The sequence below is a fragment of the Haemorhous mexicanus genome, chromosome 4, assembly GCF_027477595.1.
Source record: "Haemorhous mexicanus isolate bHaeMex1 chromosome 4, bHaeMex1.pri, whole genome shotgun sequence".
In the NCBI taxonomy this organism is placed as follows: Eukaryota; Metazoa; Chordata; class Aves; order Passeriformes; family Fringillidae; genus Haemorhous; species Haemorhous mexicanus.
In genome coordinates, this window is record NC_082344.1 from 44,974,226 (window position 1) to 44,989,193 (window position 14,968).

Sequence of the window (14,968 nt, forward strand, 5' to 3'; positions counted from 1 at the left end):
GACAACAAAACATCAACATTTATAATCTGGAGCTGGCTGTAAAACTAGAAGCATTTACCCACCTATCTCTCACTCCCAGTCAGCCTCAATGTTGCATTTCCCCTGCACATTCACACTTAGAAGAAGCTACATACAGCTGTTGGTATTTTCTGTACCTGGGGCAAGTGCACATCTAACAATATTTTCAGAGCGGCCAAGGCATCCAGGTCCCACTGGCTACTCCACTACCATGATCTCCTGAGCTGTGGGTACCCATCTGCTGGCCTAAGCAAACCTCTCCAGAAGCCTGGTTACTTTGGACTGCCTGAACCTTCATCCTCTGGTTAACCAGGAAAAAAATGGCTTAATGCTTGCCTTGGGTCACTTGACACCATCTTCCTCCATACCGCAGAGACCATGGATGGAGCCAGGGAGAGGAGCAGAGCCAGCTGGGAGGAAGGAAGGAGCAGAGGGGAGGTGCAGCACCAGCCCCACCAGTGGCAAAGAAGCACCTTGTACTCCATCACTCCATCACCCTTCAGTCCCATCCCAGATTTGCTGCATGCTAATGCTACTCTTCACATTGTCAGCTTTCTGAAGAAGTCCAGGAACTTACCAGACTTTACAGGAAAATAATTAATATTCCCAGACACCCAAACTTGAAGTCTTTCTGGCATTATGTTGAAAATTATTCCTGTTTGTTTTTTCTTCTGGTTTCTCATGGTGGAGGAAAAGGAGACTAATCACCAAGAAATACAGTGAACTGCAGATGGGACCTCAGAAAGCTTTTTTTCACCCTATCTGAAAAGAGGAGCTCATTTAAACACTGTAAGTAGGACTACCTCCTAGGATTTCACTCTATGATTGTTAGTAAGGCATTCTTAGTAAGGCAGTCTTCAAAAATCAGTATTTTTAATTGTTCTTCCTACAAAAGTATTAAGACTGGTAGCTCCAGAAATTAATTTCCCTTTTCTTGCTCTATTTTAACCACTTGTCTTAATATTAGAGGGGACCACAGTCAGGGGCATTTGCTGTTTCAGAGGTGGGAGCTTAAATATATTGATGGACATGAAGACATCAATAAAATTATTCCCAAAGCAGTGGCAAGTGGGCAAGACATCGGCCCCAACTCACTGGGATTTGCATAGAGGGAGAGGCCACTGGGAGCCTGTGAAGAGCCATTCCCACACAAGAAGCATGGCCCATGGATTGGCTGCCACCAGAGTTTATGGAGGGATTATTTTGATCATCTTTGAAGCTTTAATTACTGCACTATTCATGCTAAGTCCTGTGGTCGGTTCAGCCTATTTTTTGCAATGAGAAACTTAAAGAACATGGTGAAGGCTACTCCCCAGCGAGGTATAAACTGGTTGCAATATGCACATACATATATTTTCACTCCTTAATGATTGATAAAGAGCTTGTAGTCCCTCCCTACTCACCGCAAGAACATTCTAGTAAGTCTGACTTGTTTTTTCCTTCACAGAGATAACACTCCTGCCATACAGAAAGTGTAACCTTTGAGAATGAAGAGCTCTTCACTAGAATTACAGCAGCTGCAGACAGAAAGTGAAAGCAATGGCATGGCAGGGATTACATCTGAGCAGTACATGATGTTCTCTTTCCTTCAGTTTCATTCTGGCAGCATCTGGATAACTGAAAAGGCACAAAGGTTATCCCAAAACCACAAGCTACTCTGTATCTGTGGGTACTTTCTTAAAAGTATATTCCTGTGGAACCCAAAAAACCCCAAAACCAAAAAGCCTCTGGAAAAGCAGCTCTTCTTTCCCAATCACAAAAGTTAAAAGATTTGCCAGTATATGGAAATATTATTAATGGCTGTGAAAAGTTATGGTGGGACAAAGGTCTTGGGGGCACAATTGTGAAGTAGGTCACAACCTCTGCTCAAAGCTGTGGAAAAACATCTCTTCCTCAGAGGATATGTGCAGAATATTGCATGGTATCAATTTATCTTTTCTCTGCAAATACAGAACTGGCAACATTATATTTTTTGAGAAGTTATCTTTACTTGTGCTTTGCTGATAAACTTTTAAACTATTCCTTTTGTTTACTAAGGCTGATGCAGTTAAGAAAAGCATCAATTATCCCGTGTGACCAAAGAGATATGCTGAAATGAGACCATATGCTAAATTTAGGATTCAGAGAACTGGGTTCTGTATTTGTGTCTGTGCCAAGACTGTTCCAGCATACACGGAAACATGATCTTTTTTTAAAGAACAGTACTTGGAACAAAATTCTGCTCTTTGGTCACAGACTGAACTCTGCTTTCATATAGGATTTTGCAATATGACCACCTTTTTCAGCTATTCTGGTGTGAATACCACTTTCAAAGATTTCATCATCTGCACTCTGAGAAAAGCTCTGCCTAGAAGTCAAGCTCATCAGAGGGATAGAGTCTTCTCTCAGGTAAAAAAACCTGTTAGACTCATCTGCCCAGAATTACTTCAGAAATGTGAGATTGACACTGAAAGGAAAACAGAAGTGCACTTAACTCAGCTTCTTTGACTATGGACACCTGAATTACCCCTGCCTGCAGTGTGTGGGGAGACACAGACCTCTGCCTGGTACCTTTCCTGTCTGCCATGAGGTGAGGATCTTACCACAGGTGCTGCAGAACATGACTTCTTCCTGATAATTCCAAATTATCCCAGATCTTTTTTGGGAACCAACAGCAAAACACTTCATAAAAGAGTAGTAAATGAGGAAAAGTGGGCATTGCCATTCTTAGAGGCACAAGGGTTACAGATTCAAAGTGAAATCCTCACTTTAGATTTGAAGCAAGAAAACCCATAAAAGTCAGTAACAGCCCTTCTAGACTTATAGCTAGTTAGAAAGCAAAACCTACACTCTCTGGTCTTTTAACTGCATGCAATGGTGCCTCTTTTTTCCTTACCATTATTTGGTCAGTGTTGAGCAGGGAGGGATGGGGCAGACATCACTGGCAGATGTTTTTCTCACTAAGCACCTCTTGCTGTGAGCTCCATTAGAGTATTCACCATGGCCAGTCTGCTCCACAGACCCAGCTCCTGTGTTGGCTGTAACACCTAGATCCACATTGTAGCCACAGCAATATCTTTCCTGCTTTTCCTAATGTCTTGGTGGCAGCAGAAAAGACTATGTCCTTCCTGTCCTTCACCAAGAAAGAGTTCACTGCAGCCATGAAAGGCGGTACCTTATTTAGTCTGTTGCCTGCAGGAAGGAGGAAACTTCATCAAGAAAGGCCAGAAAGCCGAGAATTAGAGAGCAGGCAGGATGGGAGAGCACAGGTCCTGGGCAGAATGGTGTAAGGCATGGCCTGGCCATTAAGAAGAACCTGTACAGGCAACCACCAGGCAATACTTCACCTGCTTCCCTAGGTTCCCAAACAAAATGTGGCAGGGCCACAACAGGACTATAGCTGCTAAGGGGAAAGCTTTGTGGGGTGAAAAACCTGGGAAATCAAGCTGCTGCATGACAGATTCATGCTAGCAACAGCTACCCAACCTTCCAAGGCCCTGCAATGCAGTGTCCAGGTTGTGCCCACCTCATTGTAAGGCAGATGGAGGAGGGAAGCATTCAGCATGCACTCCTCTCCTGCTGCTGTGCCCAAGAATGATACACAAAGCAGAATGAAGAAAAGCCCTTTTATCCTCAAGGGACAGAGGGCAAAAAACAACCAACCCGTCTTTCCCTGAAAACAAAGCAAAACAAAAACCAAAGAAAACAAAGGCAAAAGTAACTTAAACATGTACTGAAGTCAGCATTACAGACTGCATGTTAAACACACCCAGGAAAATATACTGTGAGAACTCATACTGTATATGGAGTGTGTTTCATCAGCCCTATAGCATTTCTGTTCCACCCAAAGGGTGTTAACATGCCCTGGCTGGGATTCAGGCGTTACACATCAAAACAGACTCTTTCCTTTGGTTTCCATGCAGAGCTTATTCTCCCTCAGCAGCAAAGACATGAGTTATTTTGCAGTGATCTCAGGCTTTGTTAAAGTTAGCCCTTGGATTTGCAGACTAAAAGTTCACTGGAGAAAATCCATCTTATTTTAATACAATAAACCCAGAAGGTTGCTCTTTTTTCGCTTCTGGACTTAACCATGATGAAGCAAGGCTTCAGCCTCTCAATACCCACAATGAAATTTCCCTTGTGATGGCTCTGTCTATCACAACACTTGAAGAACACAATGTCTGTGGCTGAGCACATCCACTTCTCTGGCATTGCAGCAACCTACATCAGCTGGGAATTTGGGCCAGGCTTTTAACAGATTGCTAAAGATCATCTCCACAGTATCCTTGCCACAATGCTAATCTGCACAAACATGGATGTCTGCTAGTCTGGTGACAATACAAAATGATTGCTTTAGTTTCAGCTTTACAAGAATACTTTGTTTCCTGGGGGTTTCTTTCATTTTTTTTTCTCAGGTCTTGCAGGGAGTGAAGACAGAAGATGCCAGAATCTGCTGGCATCAGGATGACATCACATCTTGCCACCTCCTCCAGGAGTCTCAAAAGCAGGCATAAATCGATTATTTATAATCAGTCCAACACCTGACTTTTTTTCTTCTTAAGCTTTGTGTTACATCTGATGACTGACCATGATTTGTCCTCAGTATCTGGGATTTCTAAATATTTTTCTCTCAAACGCTGACTAAAAGAGAGGTGGTGACTTTCCTGTATTTCACTCAGACTAGTTTGGGAGGGGTGTGTTTACAACAAGAGATTTGTTGTCATGGTTGTCAGGGAGTAATTAATTCCTTGCACTGAGGAGCAGTTATCCTCAAAATAATCAATTTTATTCTGGAATTAAGCACTCGCATGCAAATCCACTCCTGAATACCCACGGGTAATTGCTGGTGCTGCTTAACTGTGTCATTTGGAATCCATGGAAGCCAAACTCTGTGCGTTCTTTAAAGCTGCCAGGAAAACTCAGCATTTGACACCTGATTCACAAAGAATTTTCCACCAAGGTGAAAACTAGAAGGCTACTAAAGCTCAAACAATTCTAAACAATCACTTCACTGATGCAACTCGATGGCATGGTTCTGTTAGACCCCTGCATTCTCAGGAGCTCCATGACTAGGTTTACAGGAGACAACCCTAAAACTCTCAACAAGCACTTTTACTACTTGGATTCCTCTGAAAGCAGTGGGAAATTATGCATGCACATACCTGCAGGATCAGAATCGTAAACTGTGAGAGTACCTTTTAGAGCCTGGGCAGTCTTTATTTCAGTGTCCTGCCTAACATTCCTTTGCCTAAGTACAGGGTGAGTGCTTTATAGGGCGCTATTCATTAGAAAAGAGCCACTGTAAAAGAAAAGTGCTTAATCTCATTGTTCCCTCACTGATGGCTTGTGAGGCTCAGACAGGATTGCAAGAAGTCAATGACATTTTAGAGGCAGTCATGGATGCAGAGAAAAATTATTCCAGACAGCAAACACTGAGAAATGTGTTCAAGGAAGAGTTTTCACATTCACTGGCCATGACCTGCGCCTGATATGATCCACCTTGCTTGGATTGGGCTTGCTTCCCACAGCTACCTTTGTTTGTTTAACACACTGTTCTGCAACACACAGCAAGAACAATTTGCACACTACACTAAAGTGCGATTTAATATTTGCTTAAAGCTTTCATTTTATTGTCTGGGCAAGGGCAGTTTCTACCACTGAAGTTAATAGCTAACTCACAACTACACCTTTGCTACTCAAAGTTGTAATTGTTAGCACAGCACTCAGATCCAACAGCAAAAGACATAAACTACCTCTGCCTAACCTCACCAAGAGAAGCAAAAGCAGCCCTCTCAGCAAAACAATTTCTCCTATACTTCTAAGAAAACGTATTCAAGAAAAGTATACACTATTTCAGATTTGTAAAAAACACTCTTATGATTACTTAGCCACTTTCTTTACAGACAGATCATGGCAGGCACATACTTGGGGGTTGGGATCCTCTGAATCACCCACTGTGAGCTGGAAACATGTCTGTCACATGAACTTATTTACAGTTACAAAAATAGCACCATGAAAGACACAGATGTGTTGAGCACAAAAAATAAATTGAATTAGTTTTACAGAGATACTGATGGACACTGGAGAATTTAAGAAAGAAATATCTTTCTCTTGTACACACAATTGAAAGTGCAACTAAAGTTTACTAAGTATTAAATGCTTGTACTTTTATGCTTGTTGAAATGATATGATCTAATGCTCCTTTTTCTAAAAATACTACTCATTTCTATGCCACAGGACATACAGGATATGAATAGTTAATAGGATTGGTTACAAAATGTGCTTTTAATTTAAAGTTTCTCTGTTGACCACAGACCAACAGCAATTAGCCTCACTTTGTGATCTGCAGCAGCTATTTCTATCTCAGAAGTTTCCTAAAATACTACTGAGCTAGAGCGAGACACCTAACTCATCTTCATTTCTCATCTAAGCTGCATGAATATTATTAAACTAAACAAAGTTAGACTTCTTTGTATTCTCTCATCAATCTCAAATCTCAAAATTGTTCTGGCAACCAAAAAATTTAGTTTTTATATGCTTGAATGCAATGTGTTCAAATGTGTGAGAATTGGACCTCTGTTTTTCATTTCACCCCATCATAGCATCAGCAGAGCAGAGATTGTCCAAGCTTCTTGTCAACACCCAACCTTTTTTTAATACAGCCCAGGAGCATGCATCTCTAAATAGGAGAAGGACAAATGAAATCTCAAATCTAAATAGGAAAAGGAGAACCGAAATCTCAAATGAATGTGTTTGAGATTACACAGCCACGCAATGTTTGTCCATCTTTTGACTAATTCACCAGTAGTTCTCAACGTCACAAAGTACATTCTAGCTGTTGACTGATCTGTGGAAATTGAGTGAAACCATTCACAGTCATTTCATGCCATCAGCAAAACTGATACTGGATTACATCTTTGAGTTACCGTTTATCTGCCCTCGGTCTATGTGGATGACCCCAAAGGTGCAAAAAAAACCAAAAAAAGCAAGCCAACCATGTATTTTATACTCAATTTTATTAGCAACTCAAATCTCAACATGAGTATAGCTCGAGTGCTCTGGCCAGCTGAGTTACTGACTCCCTTTCATCATCCTGGATGTCATCACTTCCACTGTACTCCATGTATGCGTTTGCCACAGCATTTCAAAACAGCACTTCTGTGACTGAAGAAGGCGCCACTTCCCATATTGCAGGGCCTTTGCCCAGACCTCTGGCTGTGAGAAGTGGTACCTGGATAAACCAGGAGTGCAGGCCCTACCCTCTATTGTGTAGTTTGCTAAGGGAGTGTTGCCATGCAGCAGTCTAATTTAGATGACAGATTAAATAAATGGTAAAACTGAATTAATTTTCCAAGCTCTCATGCTTCTCTACTGTGTGCTTATTTCATTTTTGCCAACTGGGAAATGAAAACCAACGGAGTTGGTTTCACTTTTGTTTATATTTGGTTTCAATTTTATCCTCAAGTTTTGCTTTCATCTTTTTAATGTAACACTGTTGGGATTTCAAACGCTGCAGGCAAGCTCTCAGTAATTTAAAAATATTACTCTCCTATCCTGTCTGTTTTCATTGCAGAATTATTTTTATCGTAGATAAACTTTTTAAGATACTGTCACAATTTTAGAAAGTGTTTTGGGGTGGAGCTGCTTAGTTTTGATTTTACAGATTTATATGCCTCATCCAATTAAATTCAATACTTCACTATTTTCCACTTGATTCATGTTTCAGTTGCATATAAAGTCCTGAATACAGGAGTCAACAAAACACCTTAAAAGAGCAGCCAGTACACCAAATGCACAAAAGCCCACACCATGCGTCAAATGTGTTACCCCTATATGCATGAAATGCACATAAAGAGCTAAATTTATTGCTACCTTAATTTATTAACCAACAAAGGCAGTATCTAGCTTAGATAAAGCTGTAAGAGGCTTGCCTGGAATGCTGTCAAGCAACATGCAATATCAATAGAAACATCACAGTCCAGGCTTTGTCTTCTGTGCACTTATCAGGCCCTTCGAGTCGCATATATCCCTCCATACGTACCAGAAAGCAGAACTCAACCACAGGCCACACTTTTCAAAACCAAATGCGTAAGCAACCCTTCCTTCTTTTGTGCTGCATTAATCTTAAGTATCTAAGTCTTTTAAAAGTACTTAAAATAATTTTACAGCAAAAGGGAAATGGTTGGACAACATCCACCGTCACGTGCAGTTCAGAACAAAGGACAAATTTAACCAGTTTTGACACACCTCAATGCCATTCCTAACACCAGAAACATGCTGGGAGCTACAAACCAAGCCTGTCAATGTCAGCTGAAAAACCATCAAACAGAAATCTGCCCTACTCTTTAAAAGACAGGAATATGAAAATTATTACTTCCAAGCTTATATTGAAAGATAGCAACCTATATAGCAACAATTGGATGTTAGAATAACTTAAGAGTTAAAATTTAAATTCTGCACCTGGGGTGAAACCATATGCCACATGCAGGCAGATTTGCTCCTGGATGTGTGTCCAAGGTGCAACAAGATAAAATGTTTGCTTTGTCCTAAAGACTGCTTGATTTAATGCAATCTGCTCCCAAGCAAACAAAGGGATCAGAAGATTTCCGGCATACAGAAAGCTGAGCTTGCAATATATTACAAATTAAGAAATCAAACATTACTGTACTGCTTACCACTTCTTTCTTTCTTCTGTGGGTCATTCAAAAAAACAGAAATTTGACATGAGCTTCCAAGAAATTGCAAACATATCCAGCACTAACTGTAAGAGAGAGTTTCAAAGCCTTTTCACAGTTTATTAACAAGAAGTATGTGCTCTACAATGTATTATTTATGCTATATACAAAACATCTTAATTTTATATATATGTAGATATATAGATATGTACATCTGTGTATATATATATATATATATATATATATATATATATATATATATTTACATACACATAGGCTGATATTAAACTCTAAACTGTTCTCATGGATTCCATTCCACTAACTGTCAGTTTTTGATTTCAGGTTTTTTTAGTGGCTATTTTAATCTTAACACAAGAGTTTACACATAGTCAATACAAAGAAGAACCTTCATACATTCCAATAAAACTTCTGAAAAAAATGAAACCAAAACAAAACCAAAAAACCCCAAGAGGAACTTATTTAATTAAACGGAATGATATTTTGCATAATGCTATTCATACATGAGGAATATGCAACTTAACAAATCTGTTCCTCTCATTCACTGTATCCAGAATCTTTTAAGCTTACTTATTGTTTTGTTTTGCACTTGAGATCTCAAAGGACAAACCAAAAAATGTTTTGCACTAATCACAGTTTGTAGCAGCACTAGCTACAATAAAACTTCTGTAAACACTGCCTCATGGTTTATGCCCTCAATATCACAATCATTGCAGGCCTTTGAAGAATCAGGTTTCAAAAGAGCAATCTTTAAAATGAGACACAGAGATAAGCAAGAGTAACACGTGATTAGTTTTGTATCTTTACCTAGAAACGGACCATGACTTTTAACATAAGATGCACAAAATACAAGCTGAGGTTCCAGTCCTGCAAATGTCAGAGGAATTTTGCAGGGGTACCGCTCCAATGCAGTGCTAAATGCATACAGAATACGCTTTATCTGACTGTAACTGGTGTCAGGTTAACAAGGGCTGGGGCAGCAAGCCCACATTTAACAGGATCATCATAGGCTATTCTTTTCCCTGGAAGTTTGATAAAATCTTATGCTACAAGTTTCACACAACGAAGGGCAATAAGCAGCCTTGCTTCTCTCTGTTACCCGCAAATGGACGGTAGCTTATGCTTCTCAGTGGAAATTTCTACTAGCAGTTTTCAGCAATGATTCTTGATCAGCATCTGCAGTAATTCTCTGTCAGCAGTCAGTGCCCAAAATTTGATACTGAGCTGTCCTGACTGCTAAGTTGCACAGCAAGTTTCTCTCCAAAAGACTGACTAATCACTCGTGAACCCGAGTAAACTCCTGACACACACACAGTGGCTGTGAGCACCACAATTTATGCATTGCAGGACAAGCATCTGTTTTTTTGAAGTTGCCTCCCAATTGTTTTATTTGGGCCTCATTTATCTTGCCTCTTCACTTTCTTCATGACACTAATGATTTTAAAGAATATCCCCACGGTCCCTTCAGTCAGTTCTTTTCCAAGCTACTTACTCTTTCACAAAAGATCCTTCCTACCCTTCATCATCTTTGACATCCTCCAGTGTAGCTCAGCAAATTTCACTACTTCCTGAATCGGGAGAGGGGAGCAATACGGATTTGTACTGGCGTGAGGGTGCTTTTTATTTCTTTTTTTAACTCCTTCCTAATAATTCCTGTCCTGTCCTTTATTAGCCACATCTTGGCATAGAGCTTATCTTTTAATTGGATTATACAAGTTGTATGATTTTTTTCCAGAGTAGAAAGTCAGTTCATGCTTCATTTTTGTGTACAGAAAATTAGGATTGCAATCCCTTCCACGCGTATTACACTGAAATTGGTCTGTACGTAACTTCATCTGCAAACTTACATCCACACTTTCAAAATAAGATTTGTCTGCAGACTTTGTGGTTCAGCCTTTGGGATTTTCAAGCTCCAAATGAGTTAATAAAGCCAGCAAACTTGTCACATTCCCACCTATCCCTTCCTCCATCCCTTGAATGGCATAGGCCCTGGGCACACTTGGGGTGAGGGGTACAACCTCTTTTCACTGAGAAACAGGCCATGACTACACAGCCCAAAGCAAACTGATCCCATCTTGAAACTCGCCCTGCTTTAGTAAGGACTGCATCAACCAGACAACAGCTCAGCAATACCTTTAGAGAAGGCCAGAAGAGTCATGACACTCAACTCCCTGGCAACAAAAGCCAGGCCTAGTCTTTGTCACTGTTTCACATTTATACCCATGTTCACTAGTCCCATTCACTAACCCTTGGCAACCAACCGACCAACCAAACAAAAATGCCCATCCCCGAGTTCTGAGTTTCCAGAGAAACCCTGAAAAAGGGACAGCTCATTTGTTACATTCTATTTCTGGAGCACCAAAGCAGGCCTACACAAGGAGTTACACGCAAGAGGCAACATATCAGCAACTTTCCATTTAGGTAGTTTTAAAACTCTGCAACAAGTATCACCTCCTGCCTACTACTTCATGCTTCCCAACAGTTTGTTCTCATACCCTCTCTCACCGACACTTCACTTCGGAAAACTCCCCGACATGTTCACTCCTTAAAAAAAAAATAGAAAGCCTCTTGCAAAAGAGGCTTTTGCCTCTTTAAACTCTTTCTAGGCGAAGCAAGGCTCAGAGAATTTGTTTCACTCTTCCACTGACTTTATCTTCCTTGGGCACTCCTTCTACGCATGGATAACTTATCAGCAAGCTTCCTGGGTTTGATGAACTGCAAAGAGTATATTCTAATTGTTCTCATGCCTTTAGCAACACAACTCTTTGGCTTACCTAACTGTGTTTGACACATTTTTCATGTTCTTTTCCACCTTTCCCACTTGGAGACAAATCCTCAACATTTGAAAGAGGTCTTTTTACTTGTACTGAGCTGCTTTGGTTTGCTTGTCAGCCTGCTCAGCTTTTTTGGTATTTTTGACAGATGACGTACAATTGCTTTGAGCCTTTACTATTAGTGTCTTCGAAGAATTACATGCCACTTGGCAACTATTTTACACTTTCGCCTGCCCCTCACCATTTGATCAATTTCTTTCCTCCTATATGAAGAACTACTTTGGAAGAGTAAACACTGCCACAACAACACTTGTCTTTGCAGCTCCTGAAACAATAGTGATTTTAAGGACATTATGACCAGTGTCGTGTCAGAACTGGCTGGGATTTTGAATGCAAAATTCTGAACTTAATTCTTGCTGGCCTGTACCTTGTCTAGAGCTGTTTCCCCCAGCGTATCTGTACAAGCTATACCCAGAAAGTAGGGGTTTTTGGCACCTGGGCAAATTTCATGTTGGGCCATGACATAATCTACACAGGGACAACTGAGGCCTCTCATTGACAATCATATTTCCTACTCTCGGAGTTCCTCTATGCTCCCTTCATACGTGACAATTATTGTCAACATCTAGGTTGGGCAGTCACATAGCCCTAATCTCTCTACTCTTCCTACACAGGCTGAGAACATCAGGACATGGGACACTGTGTTACTTCCCCAAACAGTTATTTCCTCTTTAACAAAAAGTTTCCCACATTATGCATGTGCAAGCTACTCAGTCTCCATGCGTCCACAAAGTTTTTGATATTCCAAGTATTCTATCATGGAGATGTTTTAACACCATGAAGGTGATGCACCACTTCAAGAGAGAGAGTGGCACGGCAAACCTTGCAATCCCTATCTATCAGCTTTTTCCCACTGTTTGGTTTTGAACTTATATTATTATATATACTGTATATATAAGCACATGTTTTCATTGAAGGCTGCAAATTTATTTACATAAAGACTATTCTTCAAATGTAGACTCTATTTATTCCAAAAAATATTTTTATTTTCTCTTGAATCTTAACACCATTTTTTCTTCATCATTTTCTGAACTCTGTATTAAAACTGCCCCTAACTCCACTTGGTCCCACACATTAAAGACCTTTCCTCATTGGAGAAAGGGCCCTTTAAACCCCCCCCTTCCTAAAAGCCTGCTTGTTACTCCTCATACCTCTTGGCTACCCATTTCCACACAGCGTGGCCTGTGATGAACAGCTCTTCTCTGGAGACTGACTTGACAGCTTCTAAAATCTGTCACTTCTCTCATCAGCAAGTAACTGGGTAGCAGTGCTAATATATGTGCCAAACAATAATAGTGACTGACTGCTCTACCTGCATCTGCCAATCTGCTGGGACCCCCAGCCTCAGGGAGATAACACAGGGCTCAGCAGGATGACACCTTGCCGTGCCTGTACCTCACTGAAAAGCTGCAGAGTGGCACATGAAGCGATATTGTGCCTAAGGAGTTGGAGCTCTCACACCTTTCATTTTGGTTTACCAGCAAAAAGAAAGGGGCACATGAAGTAATTCCCTGGCAGCATGTTGCCAACAGGGCCAAAGAAGGACACTGATGCATCTGAAGGGGCTGGCAGCAAAGAAAGACTGCAATTCAGACTGAGACCATCTGCCTCAGAGATCAGTTCTGCCCCTTTTGTGTAAGTGTCTCTGTGTTAGGGTGAATTTAAATGTTGCTGCTCCACTCTCTTTTGATGGTACTAACACAGGCATTCTGCAAAGATTGTAAAGACTTAAATAAAATAACTGTAAACTTAAACATGTTATATTTCATCTCCAGAAACTGAGGTTTTCACTTACAATTGCTCATACCTTCAAGAGAATGCTGTCTGCAAGACCTTGGCACGGTAAGGTGGGCTATAAATTACAACCGTACACTTACCGGAAGGAAAGTTCTGCACTCCGGAATTCCTTTATCTGAGCTCTGTGTCTGAAGAATTAAGGTTAAGACACAGACTCTGCTGCTTAGGAGCTCACACAAATCAAAACGAGAGTTAAAGACCTAAGTACCTCTGGGAATCTGGGCCGAGGGATCCAACCCTTCAGGTACTTGCAAATTCGATCCCGGCCACGGCAAGACGCTGGAAATGTGACCCTGCCTACTGCGCACAAAGGAAATCCTTGTTCCTAACTTCCCTCTGGGGTTAGACGCGCAGCGCTTGGCTCTCTGCTCGCTGGCGTGGGACAGGACAGCGCCTGCAGAGGCGGCCGCGCCGCCGTGCCCGCACGGGAGGCCGTTCCCGCAGGGAACCGAGCGGCCGCGCCACTTCCTCCTTCCGCCGCTGCCGCGGAACCCACCCGCCCGCCGCATCTGCTCCCTCCGCACTGCCGCTGCCGCGCCCTCACGGCGCTGGGATCCCGGCCCCGGCTCCCTCCCGGGCCCGGCGGGCGGCGGCGCTGAGGGCCGGGGGGCGGCGGCCCCGCCCCGCCGCTTGTGTAACGGGCCCTCGGCGAGGCGGGCCGGGCCCCGCCCCTTCCCGCCCCCGGCCCGCGGGGGCAGCGCCCCCCCCGCACCGACCCCCGCCCGCGGCCCCTCCGCCCGCGCCGCCGCCGCTCCCCTTCCCTTATCGGAGCCAGCGCAGCCGCCAGCCCCGCAACAAGTGCGGCAGCCCCCCGGCCCGGCCCGGCCCGCGCCGCGGCCCTCCCGACCCAACGCCGCCGCCTTTGTCTGTGCGCCCGAGCTCCCTCCCCACCCGGGAAGTGGCGCGTACCCCCCGTCCGCTCCATCTCCGCCGCGGCCGCCTCTTCCCTTCCCCCCCACCAGTTCTCAAACGTAGCGGCGGAATCGGGCTCGGCCCCGGTCGCTGCAGCCCGACCTTTTGTTTTTAAAACCGATGCGCATCTGCCCGGGAGCCCCTGCTGCCCCGCACACGGAAACGGCAGCAATGCGGAAAAATAAAATGAAAATTAAACACGAAGAAAAGAATAAATAGGGAAAAAATTAGAAAATAATTCAAAATTACCTTGTCGGCCCGTTTTCGCGGCCCTTATATAATTCCTCAAGGTTACCGCCGTTGCCAGGGGACACGAAATGGAAATGAAAACAGGCGCTGAATAATCGCGGGAGCAAAACTAAAAGTTCAGTGCCTCCGCCCGGGCGGAGAGAGGGCCAGATCGAAAGCAAAACAAGGAGAGGAAGCGGCGAGGCCGCCGGCGCTTGGAAATCCCCCCGCCTCTCCGCCGGGCCGGGCCGGCCGCGCAGGCGGCGGGGGCAGGGCTGCGGCGGCGGGCGCGGAAGCGCTGCGCCCGTCACCGCCGCGCCGGGGCACAGCACGGCACAGCACAGCACAGAGCCGGGGCACAGCACGGCACAGCACAGCACAGCGCCGGGGCACAGCACGGCACGGCACAGCACAGCGCCGGGGCACGGCACGGCACAACACGGCACAGCGCCGGGGCACGGCACGGCACAACACGGCACAGTGCCGGGGCACGGCACGGCACAGCAC

The 14,968-nt window shown here is 43.5% G+C and overlaps 1 protein-coding gene across 5 annotated transcripts in view; it reads right to left on the reverse strand.

The window, feature by feature from the left end:
- Positions 1-14,722, reverse strand: part of IRF2 (interferon regulatory factor 2) — a 40,146-nt gene extending 25,424 nt beyond the window's left edge. For 3 of the 5 annotated variants that reach the window (XM_059844613.1, XM_059844612.1, XM_059844608.1), the window contains exon 1: positions 14,483-14,722. The gene's annotated coding sequence lies outside the window, so the exon portion shown is untranslated. Of the gene's footprint in view, positions 1-13,401; positions 13,739-14,482 lie in introns of those variants that run through there. The other 2 variants (XM_059844609.1, XM_059844611.1) reach the window with 2 other exon arrangements.
- Positions 14,723-14,968: the final 246 nt, after the last annotated feature.